Raw genomic sequence first — 26,620 nt, forward strand, 5'->3', positions numbered from 1 at the left:
CGGGGGGCAGGGCCACAGCTGGGCGCAGCTGGGCGCGGAAGCGCATCTCCGCGGGCCGCCCTGCGCCCCCGGGCCGGCCCGGCCCGGTCCGCCTCCCCGACACGCGCGGGCCGGCACCGCCCACCATGGGCTCGGCCGCTGGGCCTGCGCAGTGGGCCGGAGTTGTGCGCCGCCGCGCCCAGAAACGGGCCTGTTTTCAGCCCGCACCGCCAAGCGCCTACTGTGTGCAAGGAGCGCGAGCGGAGGGCGCGGGGACGGGGCCAGGGAGCCCTCGCTTGGAGGACTCTTTGAATAGTGCTCCCTAGCTGGGGCCGGTTTGCGCTGGGCTGCCTTATGGAGCCTCACCGCCTGCAGAGATGACGAGGACCGTGCGTACACCTACTGGGTGCCGGCTTGTGCTGTGCGCCCTGGGGAGGAGAAACGTCGAGCCTGACCCCCAGGAGCTCCTGTTCTCCCCAGGGAGAGGACAGTAAACCGATGAGAATGACCCTAAGAGTCACTGTAAGATTTGGTGAGAGCTTAATATCTCTTAGGCGGGGGGCCAAGCGCTAGACAGCAGCATCTTTTTACTCTGAGTGACCCATGAGGTTGCCTCCTCGGAGGCCCCTCCTCCAGTCACTGTGACGTCACCCTGTTTTGTCTCCAGAGCCCTTGTCTTGGGCGGAGAACTTGCAGTTCATGTCCCCCCACCAGAAAACAAGCTCCTGAGGGCCGGGACTTGCTTACTTCCCGGCTGAACCCCCATGTCCGTATCAGCATGGGGCGCGTGGTAGTAAGAGCTTGTGGAATGAATGAAGGCTCAGGCCGGCTCTTTTACTGTGTCAGCATGTAAATAACAGGGGCGGGGCAGGCTTCTACCGCAGGTCTAGCTGACTACAAAGTACACAATTGCTCGTATAAATTCCATACAGTGTCACCAAATGGGAGCTGCTCTGGAAGGACCCAGGAAGTGCCTGAGGGGGAGCTGGGCGGGGCGGGGCGGAGTGGGGGGAGCTAAGAGCTCTTCTAGAATGTCTTTTGGAGGCTCCACCCTGCCCTGGTTTCCTGAGGATTTAAGCTCTGGATTCCTCAGCTGCTAGGAAAAGCTGGTCACCCACGTCTGTTTCCTGAGTGTTCCTGCCCAGGGTGGCCACTGTCCCCACCCAGGCCCTTGCTCCCTCCCTGCTTCCTCCTACACCTCCTCCTGGGAGAGAAAGTTGGCTGTGATGACAGGGACAGGTTGCAGCCCAAGTCCTGGTGGATTCTGGAGAAACCGGCTGGGTTCGTGTCATTCATTAACTTAGGCAGTTGGATTTTCAACCCGGGAACTTAAGGCAGCTTGCCGTGGGGAGGACTGGAGCTCAGATTGCAGGGAACGCCCTCCAAAGCCCTCTGCTTGTGTCTGAGACCTCCAGGCTGGCTGGGATGGCCCACAAGGCTGGCGTCTGGAGACTCCTTAGTGGCCAGCACAAGATGGGTAATGGACAGACAGACTGCCTGAGATCATTCATTCATTCACTGACCACAAATGGACTGAGCACCAACCTGGCCCAGGCACTGTCCTCGGGGAAACAGCAGCAAACATGACAGAGTCTCCTGGGAGGTGAGGGTGGGGGTCAGGGAAGGCCTGTTCAAGAAAGTGACATTTGAGGGCCAGCCTGGTGGTGTAGTGGTTAAGTTCGTGCCCTCCACTTCACAGGTTCGTGCCCAGGGTTCACCGGTTTAGATTCTGGGTGTGGACCTACACACCACTCATCAAGCCGTGCTGTGGTGGCGTCCCACATACAAAATGGAGAAAGATTGGCATGGATGTTAGCTCAGGGCCAATCTTCCTCACCAGAAAAAAAAAAGAAAGAAAGTGACATCTGAGCCAAGATCTAAAAGAGATGGGGGAGCCAGTTGTGCAAATATTACCTGGGGGCAAATTGTTCCAAGCCAAGGGAACCGCAAGTGCAAAGGTCCTGAGGCAGGAACATGCTTGCCATGTCCAGGAAGAGCAAGGAGGTCAGTGAGACAGGAACTAGGTGAGAGAGGGGGAGGTGGGAGGAGGTGAGGTCAGAGGGCAAGAGAGAAGGGGCAGAGGGGGCAGGGCCTTGGAAGGGATTAGAGAATCGTTGATTTTTACTTAAAATGAGCTGAGAAGTCTCTTCCCTCTAGAGTTCTGAATAAAAGAATTACACGACCTGATTTATATTTCAAAAAACAATTTTACTTTTAATATGTAGGACATTCACATGCTTTGAACATTAAAATTATATGTATATTATTTCACGTAATATAATGGAATCATACAATATATGGCCTTTTTTTGTCTGGCTTCTTTCACTTAGCATAATGTTTTCAAGGTTCATGCATGTCATAGGACTTCCTTTTTATGGCCAAATACCATTCCATTGTCTGGGTAGACGGCACTTTGTTTGTACATTCAATTGATGGACATTTGAATTGTTTCCACTTTTTGGCTGTTGTAAATAATGCTGCTATGAACGGTGAGGTACGAGTTTTTTGTGTGGACATACGTTTTTATTTCTCTTGGGTCTCCGTCTAGGAGTGGGATTGCTAGGTCAAGTGGTAACTCCGGGTTTAGCTTTCTGAGGAGCTGCCAGACTCTTCCCCGTGGCTGCTGTACCATTTTACGTCCCCACCAGCAACCTAAGTGTTTCGGTTGCTCCATATCCTCGCCAACATTTGTTATTTTCCGTGTTTTTGGTTATCACCATCCTAATGGATGTGAACTGGCATCTCATTGCGGGTTTGATTTATGTTTCTCTAATGATTAATGACCGTCGAGCATCTTTTCATGTGCCTATCGGTCATTTCTACATACTTTTGGAGAACTGTCTCTTCAAATCCTTTGCCCATTTAAAAATTGGGTTATTTCTCTTTTTATTGTTGAATTGTAAGAATTTTTTGCATATTCTGGACGCTAGACTGACTATTTTGGTTGTCTTCACTTGCTAGTGTCTTTTGATGTACAAAAAAGTTTTCACTTTTGATAAAGTCCAACTTATCTGTTTTGTTCTTTGTGCCTTAGGCATCATATTTCCCTGTTCTTTTTTACAACTTCATCGTATTCCTGGCTGGACCATAAATTATTTAACTAGTTGCTTATTGATAGACACTTAGGTTGTTTCCTGTCTTTGGATGTTATAAATCTTTTACATAATGTCATTTTTGCATGTGAAGGTAGGTCAATAGGACACACTCTTGAAGTAGGATTGCTGTGACAAATGTTAAATGCTTGTCATTTGGTTGATATAGACAAACCTGTTGGTAGGTATGTGGGTAGATAATGCCATTGGAATCATATACGAATTTATACTCCCACCGGCTGTGTTCTAGAATACCTGTTTCCCGCAGCCTTGCCAACAGAGTGTGGCTATTAAAGTAAGTAAAATTAAAAATTCAGTCCTTCAGTTATTCTCAAGTGCTGAATAGTCACATGTGGCCGCTGGCTAATGAATTGGACGGTGCATATGTGGAACATTTCCACCATCACAGAATGTTCTACTGGGCAGTCTGGTAAAGAATGTACAGTGACCTTCACTTTACATTTTAATAGGACCCCTCTGGCTGCAGGTGGGCGATGGCCTCAGGGACTGTGCAGAGGCAGGAGACCAGGGAGGCGGTGACTGCGATAGTTCCGGTCGGAGAGGATGGAGGGCAGACCAGGGTGACCACGGAGGTGGGAGAAGTAATTGGCTCTGGATGCATTTTGAAGGTGGCCAAGATTTGCTGGTCGGTGGGGTGGGGGGTGATGGAAAGACAAGTCGAGGATGACCCCCGGGTTTCTGGCCTGAGCCACGGGAAGGATGGAGCTGCACTGACTCAGCTGGGGAGGGACAGGGCAGGAGCAGGTGTGGGGGCGGGGAGACCAGGCGTCCTGTCTTGGGCGTACAGCGTGTGAGATGCAGGTTGGACATCCCAAGTAGAGATGTCAAGTGGGTGTCAAGTCATTTTTCTGGCCTAGAGAATGACATGTGATTTTGGTCACCAAGTTAGAGCAAAGCCAGTAAGGAGAGAACAGGCAGAATCACACACCTAAGATGGAGGCTGACAGATAGAAATGGCATGTAAGAAGACAGAGTAGAGTATATGAGGAAGCCATTTGGTGTAAACCTAATTCGGCCTGACCTTGTTTTTCCAAAAGGGCCTGATTGTGGCTGTTGAGCACGCATTGTACATCCGCTTTAAGCATTTCCTATGGCAAGAACAAAAGGCCTTAAGATAAAGGTGCAACTCCTCCCACATTGGCATTTCCTTGAGGATAAGCATCTCTCCTAGGCTAGGAACTGATTGCTGTGCTCACTTGTGACCACCCAGCTCACCTGTGACCACCCAGCTGGAGACAACAGACCTGCTCCCTGCTGTGTCCATCCATTGCTGTGCCGACAGAGCGGTCTCGTGACTATTGTAAAAGGGACTTTTCAATCATATGTGAAACATGGTCTTTGAGGGTATCTAACCACTCCGTACACCCCACTTCTTTGGTTCCCTTCCTTCCTTGGGGAGGGAAGGCCCCGGGCTGTATGGTCCTCACATTTTGGCTCAGAATAAACTCACCCCAATTTTCATTTATAGAGTGGTCATGGGTTATTTGCATCGACAGGGTGAAGGTCGAGAGCAGTGATGGGCAGTGGGAGGGGCTCAGCCTTTGAGGTTGGGGTCTCACACTGTGTTTCTTTTTATTTTTATTTTTTTAAAGATTTTATTTTTTTCCTTTTTCTCCCCAAAGCCCCCCGGTACACAGTTGTATATTCTTTGTTGTGGGTCCTTCTAGTTGTGGCATGTGGGATGCTGCCTCAGCGTGGTTTGATGAGCAGTGCCATGTTTGTGCCCAGGATTCGAACCAAAGAAAAACCAACGAAACACTGGGCTGCCTGCAGCGGAGCGCTCGAACTTAACCACTCAGCCACGGGGCCAGCCCCTCACACTGTGTTTCTGAGCCATAAGGGTCCATTTTCCTTCCATGAAATGGAAGAAATACTCTTCATAGGTTTGTTTTAAAGCTCACAGTGAGCACAGTGAGAGGTGGGCTACCTGGTAGGCTGGAGATGCTGCAGAAATGTTTGTCAGCTTCCCCGTCTGTTCCACTTGACTAAGAAGGGTAGGGGGATGAGGTCTGCACCCTCACCTGACATTCAAAACCCTGCTAATCTGGGCCCTGCTGACTCTCCAGCCTTGTCTCCTGACATCTCCCATTGTCAACCCACTGCAGGGCCTTTGCACTCACTGTACCTGCTTCCCGGTGCATGTGCTCTCCAGAGATCATGCATTTTGACGGTGGCCAGGATTTGCTGGTCGATGGGATGAGGGGGTGAGGGAAAGAGAAGCCCCTTCTCCTTCAGGTCTCTGTTCTCTAGCTCCTCCTGGCTCTGAGACTCAGGCTACAGAGCTGCCGGAGATGGACACTCCCAAGGTGTCACAGTGTTGGGAGACAGATCCCCCCATGACTTGCCTCAAATCGTGTTGATCTGGATTGCCCCATTCATTTGCTCACCAGATCTTTACTGAGACCTGCTGTGGGCGGGCTGCTGGGTAAAATGCTGGCAGTACAGCAGTGAGCAAGACAGATGAGGTCCCCGCCCTCACAGTTGCAAGAGGGACAGATAATAAACAGATAAAGATAATTAATGTCAGGGAGGGACCAATGACGTGGAGAAATGAAGCAGGGTGCAGAGCTGGGTGGAGAATGACAGGGAGTGCTTCACTAGATGGGGAAAACGGAGGGAGTGATGGCAGAGGGGATGAGAGCAGACATGCATGGTCAACAATAATGACCAGCATTTATTGAGCACTTTCTGCGTGCCAGGTCATGTTACAACCTCACTGAATCTTCACATTCATCCCCCAATGGTTGCTGAAAACAGCACTGACTTATTACTTCTCACAATCTGTGGACTGGCTGGTGGCGCCTCTGCTGGTTTCCCCTGGGCTCATTCATGCAGCTTTGCTGGAAGGTCCAAGGTGGCCTCATTCATACGTCCAGCAGCGGGTGCTGGTTGTTGGCTGGGGCATCGTGGTTCTGTGGGTGGCCTCTCAACCTCCACAAGCTAGACTGGCCTTGTTACGTGGCATTCTCAGGGCAGCATCCAAGAGTTGTAGGCTCGGAAGTCTCATAAAGTCACTTCCTCTCATTTTTTGATCAAAGCAAGTCAAAGACCAGCCTGGAGCCTCCTCATTCCTCATTGGCTCCTTGCAGCACATGCCCGTTCTTGGACCAATCATTAGCAGGGGGATAAGATTACCCCTAGACCCATCAGTGCTCTCAGGGACCCGGGGATGGGGTGTCTTCCCCCAGGCACCTGGGCTGATTGGGGGGGTGGGGGAGTTGCCATTGCTAACCACTGTTAATGTTGGGTGGAATTCCTTTCCAGGCATTTTACAGACCCCAAAAAATGTGAAGGGTCTTCCCACCCGCCAGGCTTACACTGAGAACACTTTCTGGGATGTTCTTGGGACTGTGACCTGAATGGGGACCATGGATCCTGGGCAAAATCATGCAATGACTTTCCTCTTCCTAGGAGCAGGTGGGAATAACAGATTAAGACCATGGTTTGTTGTGTTTTTTTTGCTGAGCAAATTCGCCCTGAGCTAGCATCTGTGCCAACCTTCCTCTATTTTGTAAGTGGGTCACCACCACAGCATGGCCACTGACGAGTGGTGTAGGTCCACCCCTGGGAAGTGAACCTGGGCTCCCAAAGCAGAGCACACCACACCTAACCACGAGGCCACTGGGGCTGGCCCCAAGACCATGTTTTAAAAACTAGGATGAAACATAGGTGATTCAAAAAAAAATCCCTTTTTAAATAATTTCAAATTTACAAAAAAGTTGCAAGAATAGCACAGTAAACTTCCATCTCTCCTTTACTCAGATCCCCCAATTGTCAACATTTTGCTACCCTTGATTTATCCTTCTTTCTATGTGTAATTTTTCTGAACCATTTGAGAGTCAGTTATACACACAATGTCCTTTTACTCCTAAATAAAATACTTTAATGTGCATCTTCTGAGAACAAGAACATTCTCTTACATGACCACTGTGTAGTTTTCAAAACCAGGAAATTCAACATTGATACAATGTTATAATTTTTATTGTCTATATCCAAATCTTGCTAATTGTCCCAATAATGACCCAAAATCTTTATGCTTTTTTTTTTTTTGAGGAAGATTTAGCCCTGAGCTAACATCTGCTGCCAATCCTCCTCTTTTTGCTGAGCAAGACTGGCCCTGAGCTAACATCTGTGCCCATCTTCCTCTACATTATACGTGAGACACCTACCGCAGCATGGCTTGATAAGTGGTGCGTAGGCCCGTGCCCTGGATCCGAACTGGTGAACCCTGGGCCACAGAAGCAGAGTGCATGAACTTAACTGCTGTGTCACCGGGCCAGCCCCTAACATCTTTATTATTAAACTGATGACTACCAAGGTCATTGTACCCATTCCAAAGACATAAAACATACACCTTCCCAAAGAGAAGAAAATCAGTAACATCCACAAATCTGCTGAAAGAATTTGTATTTAGGGGCTGCCGCCGTGGCCGAGTGGTTAAGTTCACATGCTCTGCTGCAGGCGGCCCAGTGTTTCGTTGGTTCGAATCCTGGGCGCGGACATGGCACTGCTCATCAAACCACGCTGAAGCAGCGTCCCACATGCCACAACTAGAAGGACCCACAGTGAAGAATATACAACTATGTACTGGGGGGCTTTGGGGAGAAAAAGGAAAAAAATAAAATCTTAAAAAAAAAAAAAGGAATTTGTATTTAGAAGTCCCGATTGTAGGCGCTGTACAGCTAAAGCACTGGTTCTTAACTGAGGATATTTTGGGCCCCCGGGGGACATTTGGCAATGTCTGGAGACACTTGTGGCTGTCACACCACGGGTGACATGCTCCTGGCTGCTGAACATCCTGCCGTACACACGACAGCCCCACAAACACAGGGTTCTCCAGCCCCACATGACAATCGAGCTGAGGGTGAGAAACTAATCGGTCAGGAAACTGGGGAGAGACGCTTTCCTCTGTTGCACTTGGAGCACCCCACGGATCTAAATTCACCCCCGCAATTCTGCTGCTCTCAGGCTGCCCTGGGAAGCCCCACTCCTACAGGCACAGGGAGGCCCAGCCAAGTCTGTTTACAGGGCTCCAAACTGGAACCAACCCATATGCCCCATTAGGAGAAGACTGATGGAATAAAACTGTGCTTGCAGCTCTTCCCCCGACTCTGCCGCTCTTCTGTAAAATGGGGCTGGGGAGGGGGGATTGGAGGGGTGCTAGGAATCCTGGGCCCAGCTGCTACTTTACGATTTATGTGCATAAGTCCTTCTGACTCATGTGTGATTGATGCATTAGGATTCTGTGCTGACATGTCTCGGGCTTTTATTGACAAGTCTGGAGGCTGCCAGAATGTCTCTCCACTGGAATCGAAGGCGGGGCTGCTGCCGAGCCACCTTTGGCTCCTGAGGGCCCAGCTCAGGGTCTGGCTCATTTTAAAAGCAACTGCCATTTCTTTAGTGCCAGCTGTATACCAGGCTGAGTGCTGAGGCTGCTTTGTGACTCTCGCGCTCCCGCACGGGGATGAGCACATTTACTCTCTTGCTTCCGTTCTATAAAGGAGGAAACTGAGGCTCAGAGAGGGCATGATACGCAGCTGGGGAAGGCGGAATTGGGATTCAGACCTAAGATGAGTCAATTTCCAAAGTCCACGCTCTTTCCAGTCTACTGAATCTTCTCTGTGCGTCGTAGGCGCTCAGAAAATGCGTGAGTGGCAGAGAACAGACAATATATGCATTGGTAACAGTACCCCTAGTTTTAGCAGAGAACATGGCTGCCCAGCCCTGTCAGTTAAGGACTGACCACTGTTTCCAGCCTCCCTTGCAGCAGTGTAGGACATCTGACTAACTCTGGCCAAAAGAATGAGAGGGGAAGTGGCACAAAGCATTCTGGTTTGTGTCCCTAAATGGGTTGAATTCTACTTCCTTTTCTATACTTCCCACTGGCAGGAATGTAGACGTGATGGCAGTGCCAGAGCAGTTACCTTGGACCATGAGGTGGAAACTGCCGGTTGAAGATGGAAGAGCAGCTGTAAGATAGCAAGAATCTGAGTCCCTGATACCACGAAGCTGATGTGGGCTCGGCGAGCTGAGGAGTCAGAAGAAAGATTTCTTGGAGTCTTCAGGTCTGGTAGTAGTGCTCTTTTATTCAGAGAATAGCATGGCGACAGGACCCATGGGCAGTGAAGAGCTGTAATGGATTGAGGGCAGGGCTAAATTTATAAGGTGTAGGTGTATGAGTTATCTCTTTACAAGACAAAGGAAAGATCATGTAAAAAAGTCATTAAAATGGTATCAGTGCAGGTGGGGTCTGGTTATTGGGTGGTCCTATAACTTTGGATATGAGTCAGGTCGAATCAGTTCAGGATGTCCTATGCTTCCTGGAGGGTGATATAGATTGACATGTAGGCCGGGATGCCTTGGGCTTCTCTCCCTGGGGCAGCCTTGATCCTCATCATGAAATCCTCCCTGAACCCATTTGGCCTGGAAATCCTTTGGCGATATGGACAATGGTCAGTCTTCTGTAACTACTCCCGGCCGTACAAGGTTGTAGAGCTGTCCCTAAATGGGGACCATAGGGGTACAGGCAGGACGTTCAGTGGACTGGAAGGTTGCATCCATGGAGTCCAAGGCTGACAAGGTGTACAGATCCCCTGGAGATGAGAGAATCATTTGATGAGAGGTGGTCCAGGAGGTGAAACTTTGTTGACATGTGGAAGACAATGAAACAGACAACAAATTATAATAGGAAATACAAGCAATGTGACTAACCCAATGAATGAGGCTTTGATAGTAGTCCAGAGACCTGGACCTGACCAGGAGTCCAACCAAGCATTTAGGGACAGGGTGGGGTCAGACATGGATTTAATTTGGTGGCTCATATCAGATAGGAAGCCAGAGATATTTTGATGGTAGTCAGGAATATAGACACAATGTTCAGTTTTTGTAATGGCACAAGTGCCCCCCCGTGCCACCGTCAAGACATCCAGTGCCGTTTGGTTTTGGAGGACCCACTTACGCATTTGGGATACTTCTAAATCGAGCAGTGAAAGGCTATGTTGTGTATCGTTTAATGCCTTCATGCTAAGTTGGCCTAGGGCTTCCATGTGCCAGATGACACTTTCAATTCCTAATTGGGGAAGGAAAATTGAGGCAAGGTGATCACATCAGTGGAAGACAGAATGGGTCCAGCGTTGTCACAGCTTGGGTAGGTTAGCAGGAGGAGATATAGTAAATGTAGTTCTGCCTTGCATCCAGACGAAGCCTAGGGTGCATTGTCCAAGCCATCTAGGCGGCAGCCAAGGCCATAAGTTGGAGCCATATAGCCACTGAGTGCCATTAGGGGCTAACCAATGTATGCTGGGCCGTCTATCCCAGTCAGTCCCAAACCAATCAGTATTTCTTAAGGCTATGATATGAGAACACACATAATGGGGAATTTTCCCCATAGGTCGCGTGCTATTAGGCCATGTATCACAGGTGTGATTGGTTTGTTCCCAACATAGTGGCCTTTGACTGAGTTGACCACTAGTAGGAGTGAGCCAAATATATTCATCCCAAATTTGATATAGTCCATCCTGTGTGTATTGATAGGTTGGGGACTTTACCTTAGGAAACTCATTGTTTACGATCCACCTGTGACAAGGCAAATCTAGTTAGAATTTGGGCAGTAGAGTTGAAGGAAAAGGTTTGATTGTGGCCAGGGAACTCCCAGGTATCAGAGACGGATGGCCACAAGGAGACATTATGATTAGTAACAGATGAATCTTGTAGAAGAGAAGAGCTGGAATCTAATATCCATGAATGTGTACTATAGCTTCTACTGAAACAATTTTTCTCTCTAAAATCACCCTCATTTTTACAAAAGATAGCCAAATTAAGATTAACTGGTTTGCAAAATAAGTTTAGTTTCAATAAAACTTGGTCCAATTATTTACAGAAGTGCAGCAAGAATTGGTCATATAGGCTCTTTTAAATCTGCTTTGCTGGATTTTTTTATGAGGAATCTCAGATTGAACTTTAAAGGCCTCTTGAGGCCAGGAAAGCCAAGCCAAGGACTTGCCATCAGATTTTTCCTGAAGTACCTACAGATTTGGGTGGACTCCTCTCTTCGAGGTCCCCCAAAATATTTGGGGTTCCAGGCACCTGCCAGATAAGTCACCTTCCTTGCTTGCCAAGTAATATTGTTGGAATCCCTGTAAACAAGGTACCAGGCCAATATTTCCAGGTGGCTTTATTCCAGAAAGTTACCCTTTTCCCCTCAAAAGCTGTTTTGTCATATCTGAGCCTATATGTTTCTCTCAAATATGACATTCCATTCAAGGCCTTGGTTATATAACCAATGTTTCCAAATGTGTCCTGTTATAAGGAGAACAGATTCTTATTGAACTTATGCAAGTAACTATATTGCCATGAAATAACCATACTCACTCACTAAGTTTCCAAAATCTGGAGGGATCTGATAGGGAGAAAAAGATAAATGTTTCAGTTATGCTCACAAAGGTATAATTTCACCAAATTGTTACAAGTCATAGTTAGCATAAGAGAAAAGAGAAAAATATTTCCTTAAATCTGAGAAAATGAAACAAAACATCAAAAAATCAACAATATTTCAAAAAAATTCATAAAAAATTATAATCATCCTCATCAGTTCATTCAGTCTTATATAATCGATTCTTGATCTTAATCTTCTGTTAGCAGATTTATGAGCTTTGTTTCTCTATTAGAATTCTGTAATTTCTTACCCAGTTCAGTTTTATGATCTGAAAGTTTATCAGAAAAGTGTTTTCTGGAATCCTGTGTCAGAATCCTTTCCATGAATTTCTCTGAAGATGAAACATATTTGCAAAGGCAAAAAGTATCAGAGTAAAACAGCAATAAACAGCAACCATCTGCAAATGATGAAAGACTCAGAAGGGCAATTGACAAAGAAACTTGGCTACTTCTGTGACGTACAACACTTCAAGATAATAACTGGAATTATAGCTGACAACCAGGACAGATCGGAATTTTAGGAATGTTATATAATTTTAAAACATTTATATTCATAACATTTATCCACATAATACCACCTAAGAAAGTTTATCATCACTTATTTGACATTGCTTCCCATGTAATTTAACATACCAAATAAGCCTAATAAGATTAGTATCTTCCTTCTTATAGGAAGAGAGAGCAAATTTGTTTGAGAAGTCTCAGGGGCCCTCTGAAAATCCTCGGAGAAATTCTCTTCCTTCTTCTGGGTCAAAAGAAAGCTTTCATTCAGGGTTTGAATATTTTTTTGAGGGAGAAGCTTATCAAAAATATCAAAAGGTTTTAAAACACTTGTTCAAATAGGAAACAACACTCACTATGAAACAATGCTTGGGTATCTATTCAAAATGACAGCAGAAACAGTAAAAAAATCTTAATAGAGAGACCTCAGTCCTTCTGAACACAGGGAATTATTCTAACAAAACCTAGATTTTCTGTCTTGTAGGTAGACTTACTCAAAGAAACACCTTTTATTCCTCTTTATCAAGAGCAGACCAAAAGTTCAAGAAAATTATCCTTTTGAGAGAGAAAACCAAATTCTAATTCTTGTGCCAGCTTACTTTTGATATTAAAACTCATTTACTTAATTGGATTTACTTTAATCTTAGCCAACTTGACCAGACGTAAAACTCTCTCAGATCCTGTCTTTCACAAACCTTCTACAACTTTCCTTTTACATTCAGAATTTGTCCCATGCTTACTTTCTTCCCTTCTAGTACTTTAGGACAAATTTATCTTTCTTAACCCAACAAACGAAAATACCTCCATTCTTTATACCTTCTTTACTGAAAACATATTTTACTGTCCTTGTATATAGAGCTGTTTTCGTTATTAATTTTTAGTAGCTTTAATTACATATATTAATTAGAATTTTTAACCTTTACAGACCCTAGCAAAAAACTAAAAACTAAGCAACTATGACATGTCTTTTATATCAGCATTCTAACACTTTTCATAATTTCTAGAAACATGCTACTTCTTAGTAATAAAACACAAGGTCTGTTTGCTAATGGACCCAAACATCCTTTAGCCTCTCTGCAATAAGATGCCAAAAGTAGCAATAATGTTTCAGTGTTCTATCCTATCCAAAAATGACCCAGATACTCAACAGATTTTTATCATTTAACTTAACTTGGCAAAACTCTAAAGTTTGTTACCAAAAAGAATTTGGAAGCTGTTTGTTCCCAAGTATACAGACCATAAAACATAATTATTGTACCCAAAAACTCTTGCCCATCTTCATCTATCAAAATCACTTGTTTCCAACAATTATGTTCAGATTACCTATGAAAACTTCATGATATATTAGACAAAATTAGCTATCATTTAAAGCTATTATTTTGCTGATGAATTTGTAAGAGACAACATGAGCTTATTCGACTAGTACACCCAGGCTACATGTCCGCATCATGTCCAAATACTGACGACTCTGAGGACATGCCTATTTCAACCAAACCAACAAACTTAAATAATTTTTCAGTTACCAAAGATTAATTCACATCATGTTAACTTGAAAAACCCTGGGTTAATTTCTACTACATTTAGAATTGATGTAAGCACTTACTTTAAGCCAATTAGAGCTCTTAATTTTGGAAACCGGGGTAGGGGGAGCTCCCAGGGGTGGAGCCTTTGACTCTTTAAAGATTCCTTTGTTTCTCGGTTGCAAAGCTCAAAAGGAGCCCAAAATGGCCACTATAACTTTAAGAGAGATGAAAGAAAAGGGTCCATTACCTTGACAACCCCCTGAACCCAGGGCAGCATCCTACCCATCATTCCTCCTGTGGGGTTCCTATAGCAAGGGGTGATGGGGGCGTCCCCCAGCATTGCATCCCTTGTATACTTTCCCTATTATGCCTGGCAGTAATAGGTGCCTGGTGAATGGTCCCAGAGATAAAAGAAAAATAGAGAAAACCAGTGAGGAATTTTCCGCTGGTCTGGGGGACATTTTACCCAATTACATCCTGGAGCCGTTCTCTCAAGAAGGGGTTCCCATACTGAACCAAAGTTTAAAGTTTGGTACTTTCCTTGAACTGGAGTCCTGGTTGGGACTTTCCCGCAGTTCAGAGTGTGGTCAGGAACCATAGGGAGGGATACCCATCCAGTCTTAGGAAAAGAAACCTGCCACGGGAGTCTTGGAGATTGGCGACCGTCCTAATGACTTAAGTGGTCACCCCTGCCCATGTAAAATTTATATTTTAGAATAGGATTAGGAAGGAATGGATTAATTCATTCTTTATCACCCTCAGGCTTAAGGTATTGATTCTTTTCAGGCTGAATGCCAAGATTTGCCCCATAGAGTAGCCATGGGCAGCAAACGTGGATTGATACAGCTGTCTGAGAAGGTTTCCGATGGAGAAGTGAATTTAGATCCATCCTCTAAAAGAGAAAGGCACAAAGCAAAAACGGTACTTACCAGAACTTGAACTCACAAGCCGGCGAAGCAAGATCCCTGTACGGGCCACCAGAAATGATGCGGGGTCAGTGAGCCAAGGAGTCGAAAGAAAGATTTCTTGGACTCTCAGGGTGTGGCAGTAGTGCTCCTGTATTCAGAGAATAGCATGGGGACAGGACCCACGGGCAGTGAAGAGCTGCAGTGGGTTGAGGGCAGGGCTAAATTTAAGGCAGAGGTGTGTGAGTTATCTCTTTACAAGACAAAGGAAAGATCATGTAAAAATGTCATTAAAATGATATCAGTGCGGGTCGGGTCTGGTTTTCCTGTGGTCCTATAACTTTGGCTATGAATCAGGTCAGGACGTCCTATGCCTCCCAGAGGATGACAGATTGGTGTGTAGGGCAGGACGCCTTGGGCTTCTCTCCCTGGGGCAGCCTTGATCCACATCAAAGCCGCCATCCAGACCTGCACTGCTGTCATTCAGATTGATGTGAGAGGGGAAAACTAACTGTTTTCGTGTCTAGGAGACACTTGTTATTTGAGCCTTTCTTACAGCATGGAGCCTGCATCTCGCCAGTGCGTCTCTTAAAAGAACGTATGGATGAGTGCATGACGGGGAGCCGTGAGATCCAGCCCTGCACCTGGAAAAAGGCACAAAGACCACACTCAAGCCTGGGTGGAAGCATCGTCCAAATGCAGTGGAAAAATTTATGGCCAGAGGAACTAGTTCCAAACCTGGCCCTTCTCCTCGCTTGCTGTGTGCCCCTGGATAACCCACGTGCCCTCTCTGGGCCTGACACTCCTTGGTTGCAAACCAGGCTTAGCAAATTCATGGACTCTGTGCAATTTAAAGATTTTCATTGCTCTTTGCAATTCTATTTCTAGAAATCCATTCCCAGAGAAATTCTCACCTCACACCCCATGAACACAGGTACAAGGATGTAGCTTGGTTTGTGGAGTAAAACCCTGGAAATATCCTCAAAGGTGATTAATTAAACTGCGGCACATTCATGTTCTAGAGTGCTAGAGAGCTGACTGTGGCCGCGAGGAATTCTCTGGTGACACTTGCTGGCACAGAATGACACTGCAGCCCAGCTCAGCAAGGCACTGGGAATTTCCAGAACCAGAGAGGCTCAGGGTAGCTGTGAGGATGGTCTGGGAAGCCATAGACCAGGGGGAGGTTTGGGAGGACGGCTGAGGCAAGGTGACTGGCCAGGGTGTGAAGTCGAGAGCAGAGACCCGGGTGTGAACTCCAGCTTCACCACTTCCTAGCTGGCGGAGCTTGGGCAGATTAGGGACTTTCTCTGACCCTCAGTCTCTTCTTCTAGAGAATGAGATGTCTGATGAGGATTCAAAGAGAGAATTCATTCATTCATTATCTATTGAACCAACACTGAGCCCCTCTGATGTCAGTGGTTGGTGAGAGTCTCCAGGCACTGAGGGTGCACCAGGACCTGGTCCTGCCCTCATGGGGCTCTCAGTCTAGTGGGGGAGACAATCAACAAGTAAACAGGCAGACAAGGTAATTTCAGGTACTGATGACACCGTAAAGGAAAATAAAGCAGGGGATGGGTCTGGGGGTGGAGGCACATTACAGACACGGGCTCGGGGAGGGCGTCTCGGAGAGGGTGTGAGCAGAGGCCTGAAGGAGCCACATCTTGGAGCACAACATATAAGACGCCAGTGGACGAACCTGGCACATAGCAAATCTCAATAAACGCTGGGTCATTGTCTCATCACGCGGGAAAGGAATTAAAGGGAGACTGGAATCTGTCTCCTGGGGTCTGAGGCAGGCACGAGAGTGAGAAGATTCCCGGGGCCTGGAGGGGGAGAAGCAGCCCCTGGACCGAGCGGCCCCAGCTCTGGAGGCCTTGCGCAAACAAGTGTCTAAGCCTCCATTTCGTCCTTCGGAAAACAAGGCCAATAATGCCCACCCTGTGATATTGGGGGTTGTTACGGGCTGAACTGTGTCCCCCCAAATCCATGTATTGAAGTCCTAGCCCCCAGGACCTCCAATGGGACTGTGTTTGGAGAGCGGTTTTTGAAGAGGTGGTTAAGGTAAAATGAGGTCATGAGGGTGGGCCTGAATCCACTAGGACCGGTGTCCCTGTGAGAAGAGGAGATGAGGTCACGGGCACACACAGAGGGATGACCTTGTGAAGACACAGGGAGAGGACAACCATCCACAAGCCAAGGAGAGAGGCCTCAGAGGGAACCAATGCTGCTGACACTTTGATCTTAGACTTCCAGCCTCCAGAACCACAAGACGATAAACTTCCATGGTTTAAGCTGCCCGGTCTGCGGTCCTTTCTTATGGCAGCTGTGCAGGGGAGTACGGGTGACGTAGGACACAGGCACACAGGGCCCTCGAGAGAGGCTGCCCCGGAGCCCGACTCGTGAACCCTCAGCATCTCTGCAGACTCCAGGCCAGTCTCGAGATTGCCGCGGTTGCTCTGAAGCTGGGCCCAGTGTGCCTCTGGATTGCCTAGCCTTGGGGACCCAGCTCACTTAGTTTCTGCCCTGCCCTCTGGTTCATTACTCCATCAATCCACAAACTTCACGTGGTGCCCCTGCGGCCATTCTGTAAATTATGGCGTGGCGGGTGCATCAGCTGGGGTCCAGTCTGGAAAGCGGAGATCACTCTGGGCATTTCAAACAGAAGGAATGGCGTACAGGGAAGTGCTTATACAGACGATGGGAGAGCTGAGACGCCAAAAGGGCAGGATTAGGCACCCTGGAATGGGCCACAGCCGGAGGCCAGAGGCACAGAAGGAGGCTGTGGTGTCACTGGATACAAAAAGCCAGGGCTAGAACCACATGGGGGCTGCCTGGTGGGAACTGGGACCAGGAAGGGAGGGCCTCTTGGGTAGGAGCTGTTCCTCTGTCCTCAGAGCCATTGCCCGCCCTTCCTCCATTCTTCACTGAATTACAGAGGGGCTGACCTCTGCCGGCTGCATTGCCCAGACTCCGGGTGGGCTGACTTCCCATTGGCCAATAGGTGGTCATGATGGGAGACAGGAGGCTGGAGGAAGGGAGAAGCAGAATATTTCTCCCTCTCTTCTGACATCTTGGGCTGCATCTCCATCAACCGTGGTGTCTCCCCCAGGGCTCCAGCCCTCGCAGGACAGTCCACAGTGCTTCCAGCTTCGCAGAGTGACCACAGGGCTACTGTAATGTTACCTCCTCCTGCCATCCCTCCAGCTTCAAGGTGGCAATGGCTTTCTGCTGAAATCTCTGAGCTGCTTCACCGTCTCTTGTTTGGCTTCTGGGCCCCTCCGTCATCTCGGTACCGCGTTCTCTGCTGGAAAGTCTGTCTGTGTAAACGCTCAGTGGTTTCCTTTCCCGATATGAGGAAAGGACCTGAGAGCTAACTGGCAAGCGGCCAGCCCAGAAGGCCTCTCTTGCCCCTTTGTCCTTCTTACAGATAAAAGCCGGGCAGCCTGCAGATGGCAGAGGCAGCTGGGTGTTAGGGATCAAAGGCTGGCCCTCGAGTCAGGCAGGTCTCCTTTTGTCCTAGCTCTGCCACTTGTCAGCTCTGTAAACTTCAGCAAGTCACTTCCCCTCCCAGAGGCCTCAATTCTCTCACCTGTCTTGTGGGGATAAGGATCGTGCCTTCGACTCAGGGTTGCTCTGAGGATTTGATGAGATGTGGCATGGAAAGAACTTAGCCACAGCCTTAAAAAAGAATAGGAAAGAGGAGACTTGCCCTACAGCGGTCGAAAGGCATGCCCCATCATAATAAAGTCAGCGGGGCGCTGGCACAGGCAGAAACAGGTCAGGAGCAGAGCAGTGGCCCGAAGCAGGCCCCGGACATGTGAGAACTAAACCAGTCAGGCAGCCCCACAGCCCACCTCGGAAAGGACAGCCGTTTGGGAGATGGTGTTGGGGAACCTGTCCCCATAAAACTAGACCTTTACCCCACACTGCAAACAAAGGCGGACTCTAGATGGAGCGAAGACTGGAAGCGGAGCGCAAAATTATGAAATTCGCAGATGTTATAGCCACATAATGGAATACTCTTCAGCCATAAAAAGGAATGAAATTGTGACACATGCTACGACATAGACGGACCTTGAAAACATTATGCGGAGTCCAATAAGCCAGACACAAAAGGACAAATATTGTATGATGCCATTCATACGAGGTACCTAGGATAGGCAAATTCACAGAGGTGGAAAGTAGAATGGTGGTTGCCAGAAGCCAGAGGGAGAGAGAATGAGGAGTCATGGTTTAATGGGAACCGAGTTCCTATTGGGAATGCTGAAAAAGTTTTGGGTACAGACAGTGGTGATGGCTACACAGCACTGTGGACGTAATTAATGCCGCTGAATTGGACACCTACAAATGGCTAAAGAAAATATTATATACATTTTACCACACCCACAAAAGGTTTACCCCCACCCCAAAATTAGTAGAAGAAAAGTCAGAAAGTATCTTTCTGCCTAGAGGTGAGAAAGAACTTAAATCAAATTTCAAAAGCACGACTGTAAAGCATGCCATTCAAAAACGGTCAGGGAATTTGAACGGGCATCTCTCCAAAGAAGATATACAAATGGCCAAAAGGCACACGAAAAGATGCTCAGCATCTTTAGTCATCAGGGACATGCAAATCAATACCACAGTGAGATACCACTTCACACCCACTAGGATGGCTATCATATATATATATAAAAACAAAACAGGAAATAAGTATTGGTGAGGATGTGGAGAAATTGGAAGGCTTGTGCACTGTGGTGGGCATGTAAAATGCTGCGGCTGGTGCGGAAAAGAGCATGGCAGCTCCTCAAAAAGTTAAACAGAGAATTACCATCTGATCCCCAATTCCACCTCTCGGTATATACCTAAGCGAGTTGAAAATGGACTCAAACAGCTACTTGTACACTCGTGTTCATAGCAGCATTGTTCGTAATAGCTAAAAGGCAGAAGCACCCCAAATATCCATTGACAGACGAGTGGACATACAAAATTCGTTACATGCATACAGTGGAACATTAGTTAGCCTTAAAAAGGAATGAAATTCTGACACATCCTACAAAATGGATGAATCTTGAAAACATTATGCTAAGAGAAATAAACCAGACACAAAAGGACCAATACTGTATGATTCCACTTCTATGAGGCACTTAGAAGAGTGAAAGTCACAGAGACAGAAAGTAGGTCACAGGTTTCCAGGGGGTGGGGTGGGGGGCTCTGTTTAATGGGCACAGAGTCTCTCTTTGGGATGATGGAAAAGTTCTGGACATGGACGGTCGTGCTGGTTGCACATCGTGAATGTATTTAATGCCACTGAATCGTACCCTTAAAAATAACAAAAATGGTAAATTTTGTTATCTATATTTTACCACAATCAAAAAAGCACAAAAGTTAAAAGGCAAAAAACCATTACAACAGTTATTTTGATTACATCCAAATTAAGGAATTCTAGCCAAAGGATGCCATGGACGAAGCAAACAGATGTCAGAGTGTGAAGATATTCATTGCCTAAGATTGCAAAGCTTAGAATATGCAGGAAACTTGCAAATAAACACCAGAGAGGGCCAGCAGCCCAGTGGAAAAAGGACAAAGGATGAGAAGAGCAATTTACAGAAGAGGAAAACCACAAGCCGTGAAGAAGGCTCAAACTCACCCGTCAGAGGAAATGCAAATGAAAACAGCCAGGAGACGTCACTCCACACCTAGCAGAGTGGTAACAATCAAAAAGTTGGGTAGCACGCAGATTATGGTTTCAGAATGGCATTCTGCACGGAAAGGAACCAGGCTGGGGTCCGAGAAGCTGAAATGGAGCCTGGAACATCTTATTGTGCCAGAAAATATGGAAACGATGAAAGAACACAGAAGCCACTGAAAGGAGCTTACGCTGGCCAAATCTGGGTCAATTTGAGCACCAAAATAAATAATGGTATGGATGGAGTTACAACCCATGGATAAAATAAAGTCCCTACAGATATAAATGAATAAATAAATGGGGGCATGGTGTCCACAAATCCTTCAACACTCTCCTCTTCTATGTTGAAATGAGACGAGTTTAGACCTACTGGGTTACATAAAATATATTACTAAAATAGATTTCACCTGTATACTTTTCTACGTTTTAAACTGTAGCTATTAGAAGATTTAAAATTAAACATGTGGTTCCCATTGATGGCTCACAGTATATTTCTCCTGGGAAGTGAAGCCCCGACCCCAGCTGAGCTTTCAGATAACTGTCACCCCAGTTGACACCTTGACGCCCCAGTTGGCAACTTCTGAGAGACTCACCTCGGAAGCAAGAACCTTCCAGCCAAACCACTCCTGACCCACAAAACAGTGAGAAAATGAACGATTATTATTTTAAGCTGCTAAGTTTCGGGGTCATTTATTACACAGCAGTAGATAGACTGAAGCAAGCATAGGAATGGATGTTAAAATCAGTGGGTGAAGGCTGAGGAGTACCAGGATATTTAGACAGTACATCTCCCCGTAAGATACTCATTCACACAAAGAGAAGAACAGTAACGTGACAGTGGTGAAACCTGGCGGACGTCACCTTGACCAAGATCACTATTAGCGTCACCAGTAACAGGACAAACAGCTCTCGGGTGTCTCCTGATGGCGACAGACCACCGCTCGGGTGGTTCCTGACAAAGATGCATGGTCTGTGTCCAACCACGAGGAGACTTCAGACAGACTCACAGGAGGGGCGTTCTACAAAATAACTGGCCTGTCCTCTTCAGAAGTGTCAAGGTCATTAAAGAGGAGAGACTGAGCAAGTGTTCCCAGTTAAAGGAGACCAAGGGGCTGGCCCGTGCCGGGTGGTTGGGTTCGTCCTCTCCGCTTCGGGGGCTTGGGGTTTTGCCGGTTCAGATCCTGGGCGTGGACATGGCACCACTCGTCAGGCCATGCTGAGGCGGTGTCCCACATAGTAGGACTAGAAGGACCTGCAACTAGAATAGACAACTATGCAGTGGGGGGCTTTGGGGAGAAGAAGGAAAAAAAAAAGGAGATTGGCAATAGATGTTAGCTGAGGTGCCAATCTTGAAAAAAAAAAAGAGACCAAAGGGACAGGGTTCAACATTTGTTTCTCTGTCTGTACAACTTACATTCAGTGAAATGCACAAATCTTAGGTGTACTTTAGATTATTTTTGGCAAATGCATCTCCCTGGGTTATTCAAACACTCTTTCCAAGATATGGAACACAAAGTGGGTTGAATTGTTTCCCTCAAAAAGATATAGTCAAGTCCTGACTCTCGGCACCTGTGACTGCGACCTCATGTGGAAATAGAGCCTTGCAGATGTACCCAGTTAAGATGAGGTCAGGCAGGATTAGGGTGGGCCCTACATCCAACGACAGGTGTTTTATAAGGGAAAAGAGAAGGCGATCCGGACGCGGACACACATGGGGGAAGAAGGCCACCGAAGACAGAGGCAGAGCCTGGAGTGGAGCAGCCCCAGGCCAAGGGTGGCCGGCCCCCCCAGGGCTGAAGAGGTGAGGAAGGCTTCTTCGCGGGAGCCTGCAGAGCGGGGCACGGCCTGACTTCAGACTCCTGGCCTCCAGAGCTGTTAGAGAACAGATGTGTGCTGTTTTAAGCTGCCTCGTCTGTGGTACTTGGTCACAGCAGCCTGGGAAAATAATAGAGGACACTCGCCATCACCCCAAGAGCACCCTCGTGCGCCTGCCCGGTCGGTCCTCCCACCCCAGCTTGCGTCCACCGCCGTCCTGATATTTCCCATCGGAGATCGATTGGCTTATGCTGGGGCCTCGTATACACGGAACCGCGCAGCTGTGTTCTTTCGTGTCTGGCGTCTTCCACCCGGCGCGAGGTTTTGGAGATGCGCGCAGGCTGGTGCGTTATCAGCGGTCGGCAGGCCTCTAATGAAAGTCAATTTGCTCGAGGAGGAAGCACGTTTCGAAGTCGAGGAGAGGAGTGGGCAGTGAGGATGAGAGATTTCTCTCCGAAGCTGGGCTCGGAGCCCCCGCCCGGGCCTGACCGCCAGGTGACCCCCCGCAGGTGCCGGCTCGGCTCCGAGCCCCGCGCACGTGGGGGCTGGGCTCCCGCACCCCCTGGCGGCGGTTCCAGACGGTGCAACGACAGGTCCCGCGCGGGGCCCAGCTCGAGGGGAAGATTGTGGTCAGGCGAGCGTGCATTTCCCTGGGTTGGGCCCCCCAGCCCCTGAGCCCCAGCACCGGCACCATTCCCCTGTGTGCGTGTACGGGGATGACCTAGACTGGGCCGACATTGAGGGGCTCCTAGGCCAGGGAGATCACACAGAACTCACTCTGGCAGGGGCGGAATCGGATCCTGGAGGCACCGAGTGCAGGGAGCATGGAGGCAGCGGAGGGTAATTGGACTTGGGCATTCAGGGAAAGTTCCTCTGTGCATTTCTCTGCTGGCGGTGGAAGGGAAAGGTGTTAGAGGCAGAGGGAACAGCACCAGCAAAGGTGTGGAGGCAGGACCGTGCGATGAAAGACTTTCTAAACCCAACAAATAACAAGGTAATGCATATCCACGGGGTACATTTTAGAGCTAGAGAAGGATGTAGGTCTTCCTCTCACCTCAGGCCCCCAGCCCTCCCCCCACGTAGACCTCCTTTAGCCGTCCCAGTGAACCAGCCTCCTGGTGTGCATGCCCTTGTGTCGTCCCCTGCCCTTGCAGCTGGGCTGACCAATAGAATGTGACGGAAATGGTGGTGTGCCAGTTTGGGGCTTAAGCCTAAAGAAGGCCTAGAAGCTTTTACTTCTGTGTTTGGAGGAAGCCAGCTGCTGTGTAAGGAGTGTGACTACTGTGTGGGGAGACCACGTGGAAAGGCCACACAGAGAGGCCACATGGAGAGAGCACCAGGAAAGACAACTTGGACCACATGCAGGGGCCATGTGGAAAGATTATGTGAAGAGGCCACATGTGCAGGGGCCACTTGGAGAGGCCACTTGAGGAGGGAGAAAATACGTAATGGAGGAACGGAGGCGGGCAGACACGTGCTCCAGCCACTGGGGCCATCCTCGCTCGCTGAGGATGAGCCACACATGGGGGCGAAGAAGTCACCTTGGATGTTCCAGCCAGCAGCCAGCACTGGAACAGAGACAAGCTGGCCCTCTGGGCTCTGTCCAAAATTCCTGACCCACAGGATCATGAGCAAAGCAAACAGTGGTCGTTCTCAGCCACCAAGTTATGGGGGGCATTGTCACACCACAATATTCAGAGCACGCCCTGCCCCTAGGCTGGCACTGTGGCCAGTTCCTTGTGTCCCTTCCAGCGGGAGACACATCTTCAGACAAACACATGCGTAAATGTCCGTGTCTCCCCTCATTTATGTGGGGGTTGGCACGCCACACATTCTGGCTGCACTTGGCTTTCTTCTCTTAACGATAGATCTTGGAGATGGTGCTAGATGCGTGCCGTTCCACACGGTAGTCACCAGCCACAGGAGGTTCTTGAAATTTAATTAAAATGGAATGAAATAAAAACTTCAGTTCCTCAGTCACGCTGGCCACATCTCAGGCGCTCAATGGCCACACACGGCTGGTAGCTCCCAGATGGCACAGCCCAGATTAGGCACCGTTCCAGAAAGTTCTATGGGACGGCGCTGGTCTGGATCCTCTCCCACAGCACTGCCTCGGTCTTTCTAGCGGCTGCATCGTATTTCCTGGTAATGACAGCCATGATGTGATCTCGCGAGCTTCTGCTATTCCCACGTCCATTGGTCTTTGTGCAGGGGTGGGAGTCTTTGTTGTAGAAATGCCCAGCAACGGTTCCCACTCTGAGAGCTGTGGCCAAGTGACAACTGGAGGTGGTACCACTGTGCACAGCCACTAAGCGTGCCTGTTTCCCACCCCTTCATCAACAGCGTACAACTCACAATTACACAGATTTTTAGCTAATGGCGAAGTTTTCAAGACAACATGACCCTCCCAGCACACTGCTGTGCCACGCTCTCCTTTCACGTGACAACATCAGGGGGCATCCTTCCACGCCATCATACGAAGACCAACCTTGTCCTCAACAAAAGTTGTGGTAAAATTCACGTAACATAAAATGTACCATCTTAACTATTTTTAAGTGCACGGTTCAGTGGCACTAAGCCCCATTCACATTGTTGGGCAACCATCCCCCCCATCATCTCCAGAACTGTTTCATCTTCCCAACCTGGAACTCTGCACCCCTTACACGACAGCTCCCCAGGCCCCCTTCCCGGCCTCTGACACCCACCACTCTACTTCTCCTCTCTCAGTCTGACCACTCTAGGGACCTCATAGAAGTCATACAGTGTTTGTCCTTTTGTGACCGGCCCATTTCACTTAAGAGACTATCCTCAAGCTTCGTCCGTGATGTAGCATGTGCCAGAATCTCCTTGCTTCCTAAGGCTGAGTGACATCCCATCGGATGGATGTACCATGTGTTGTTATCCCTTCATCCAGCGATGGGCACTTGGGTTGCTTCCACTTTTTGGCTGTTGTGACTATGCTGCTATGAACTTGGCTGTACAAATACCTCTTCCAGAACCTGCTTGCAATTCTTTTGGGTCTAGACCTATAAGTGGAATTGCTGGATCATACGGTAGTTCTATTTTTACTGTTTCCTACAGCGGCTGCAGCATTTTACATTCCCACCAACAGGGCACAGGGGTTCCGATTTCTCCCTCTCCTCACCAACACTTGTTATTTTCTGTCTTTCTTGATAGGAGCCATCCGAAGAGGTACGAGGTGGTCTCTCATTGTGGCTTCATCGGCATTTCCCTGATAATCAGTGATGCTGAGCATCATCTCATGTGCATATTGGCCGTTCATCTCTCTTCTTTAGAAAAATGTCTGTTCAAGTCCTTCGCCCATTTTATTTATTTATTTATTCTGAGGAAGATTAGCCCTGAGCTAACATCTGCCGCCAATCCTCCTCTTTTTGCTGAGGAAGACTGGCCCTGAGCTAACATCCGTGCCCATCTTCCTCTACTTTGTATGTGGGACGCCTGCCACAGCATGGCTCAACAAGTGGTGCGTAAGTCTGCACCTGGGATCCGAACCGGCCAACCCCGGGCCACCGAAGCAGAGCGCGTGAACCTAACTGTTACGCCACTGGCTGGCCCCCCTTTGCCCATTTTTGATTGGGGTTTTTGTTGTTGTTGAGTTGTAGGAGTTCTTTATATATTTTGGATATTAATCTCTTATCAGATATGTGATTTGCAAATATTTTCTCCCATTCTTTAGGCTGCTTTCCCACCCTGTTGATTGTATCCTCTGATGCACAGAAGTTTTAAATTTTGATGTAGTCCAATTTCTCTATTTTGTCTTTTGTGGTCAGTGTTTCTGGTGTCATATACCTTGTCCCTTTAAATGGCTACGCAGTGGTCTATTATGTGGATGTTCTATCGGTCATCAATTGGATCGATCAGCAAATCCTGAAGGTTCTACTTTCAAAACAGATTCAGCATCTGGCCACTTCTCGCCACCTCCGTGGCCACCACCCTGGTGGAGCCCACCATCATCTTCTGCCTGCAGGACTGCCGTTCCCTCTTCTCTGCGCTCCCTGCTTCTGCATTTACCTCCAGTACAGCCCACCCCTCCACACAGACTGAGGGATCCTGTTAGAACCTAAGTCAGGTCCTGTCCCTCCCTTGCTCAGAACTCTCCAAAGTCTTTACAGTGGCCCACAAAGGCCTGCCTGATAGGGCCCCCACTATTTCTGAGATAATTTCCTGCCACTCTCCCTCTACTCCACTCACAACTACACAGGGCCGGGCATGCTCCTACCCCAGGGCCTTTGCACTTGCTGTTACCCCTGCCTGGTCCACTCTCCCCACAGATACCCATGGCCTACTCCCTCATGCATTCATTTTTTTGCTCAAATGTCACCCCAGTCAGGCCTCTCCAGACCACTCTAACGCGAAGCTACAATCAAATCCCCAGCACGCTCCATCCCCCTCCTCTGCTGTATTTTCCTCCGTGGTGCTTACCAGAATCTAACACAATGCATACTTTACTCATTTATCCTGTTTACTGTTTGTCTTCCCCAAGGGGAATGTCAACTCCAGGAGAAAAGGAATCGCTCTGTCTTGTTTATGAATATGTCTCTAGGGCGTGAACCAGAGCAGATGCCAAAAAGTTTGAATGACTAAGTGAAAGAGAGCACTTTTTGCCTGTTTTCTGGACACTTTTAGTTCTTTCAGTGGCCTGCTCGTGTCCTTTGAGCATCC

General features: G+C 48.1%; 3 long non-coding RNA genes across 5 annotated transcripts; 2 read left to right on the top strand and 1 right to left on the bottom strand.

Moving 5' to 3' along the window:
* Nucleotides 1–14: 14 nt before the first annotated feature.
* On the top strand, nucleotides 15–18,865 carry LOC102148700 (uncharacterized). Its single transcript, XR_002802937.2, has 3 exons — nucleotides 15–511; nucleotides 8,982–9,157; nucleotides 15,013–18,865. It is a non-coding gene; the product is annotated as an uncharacterized lncRNA (long non-coding RNA).
* LOC138920018 (uncharacterized) lies at nucleotides 6,357–7,733 on the top strand. The gene is made up of 2 exons (XR_011430609.1): nucleotides 6,357–6,509; nucleotides 7,150–7,733. It is a non-coding gene; the product is annotated as an uncharacterized lncRNA (long non-coding RNA).
* On the bottom strand, nucleotides 9,159–15,098 carry LOC138920016 (uncharacterized). Of its 3 annotated transcripts, XR_011430607.1 has the most exons (6): nucleotides 15,011–15,098; nucleotides 14,479–14,605; nucleotides 13,630–13,763; nucleotides 11,777–11,857; nucleotides 11,463–11,490; nucleotides 9,548–9,685 (listed from the first exon to the last, which is right to left on the bottom strand). It is a non-coding gene; the product is annotated as an uncharacterized lncRNA (long non-coding RNA). The 3 variants fall into 3 exon arrangements; XR_011430605.1 differs by lacking the exon at nucleotides 13,630–13,763 and having other exon boundaries at nucleotides 9,159–9,685; XR_011430606.1 differs by lacking the exons at nucleotides 13,630–13,763; nucleotides 14,479–14,605; nucleotides 15,011–15,098 and having other exon boundaries at nucleotides 9,159–9,685; nucleotides 11,777–13,082.
* Nucleotides 18,866–26,620: the final 7,755 nt, after the last annotated feature.

The sequence above is a fragment of the Equus caballus genome, chromosome 22, assembly GCF_041296265.1.
Source record: "Equus caballus isolate H_3958 breed thoroughbred chromosome 22, TB-T2T, whole genome shotgun sequence".
Lineage (NCBI taxonomy): Eukaryota > Metazoa > Chordata > Mammalia > Perissodactyla > Equidae > Equus > Equus caballus.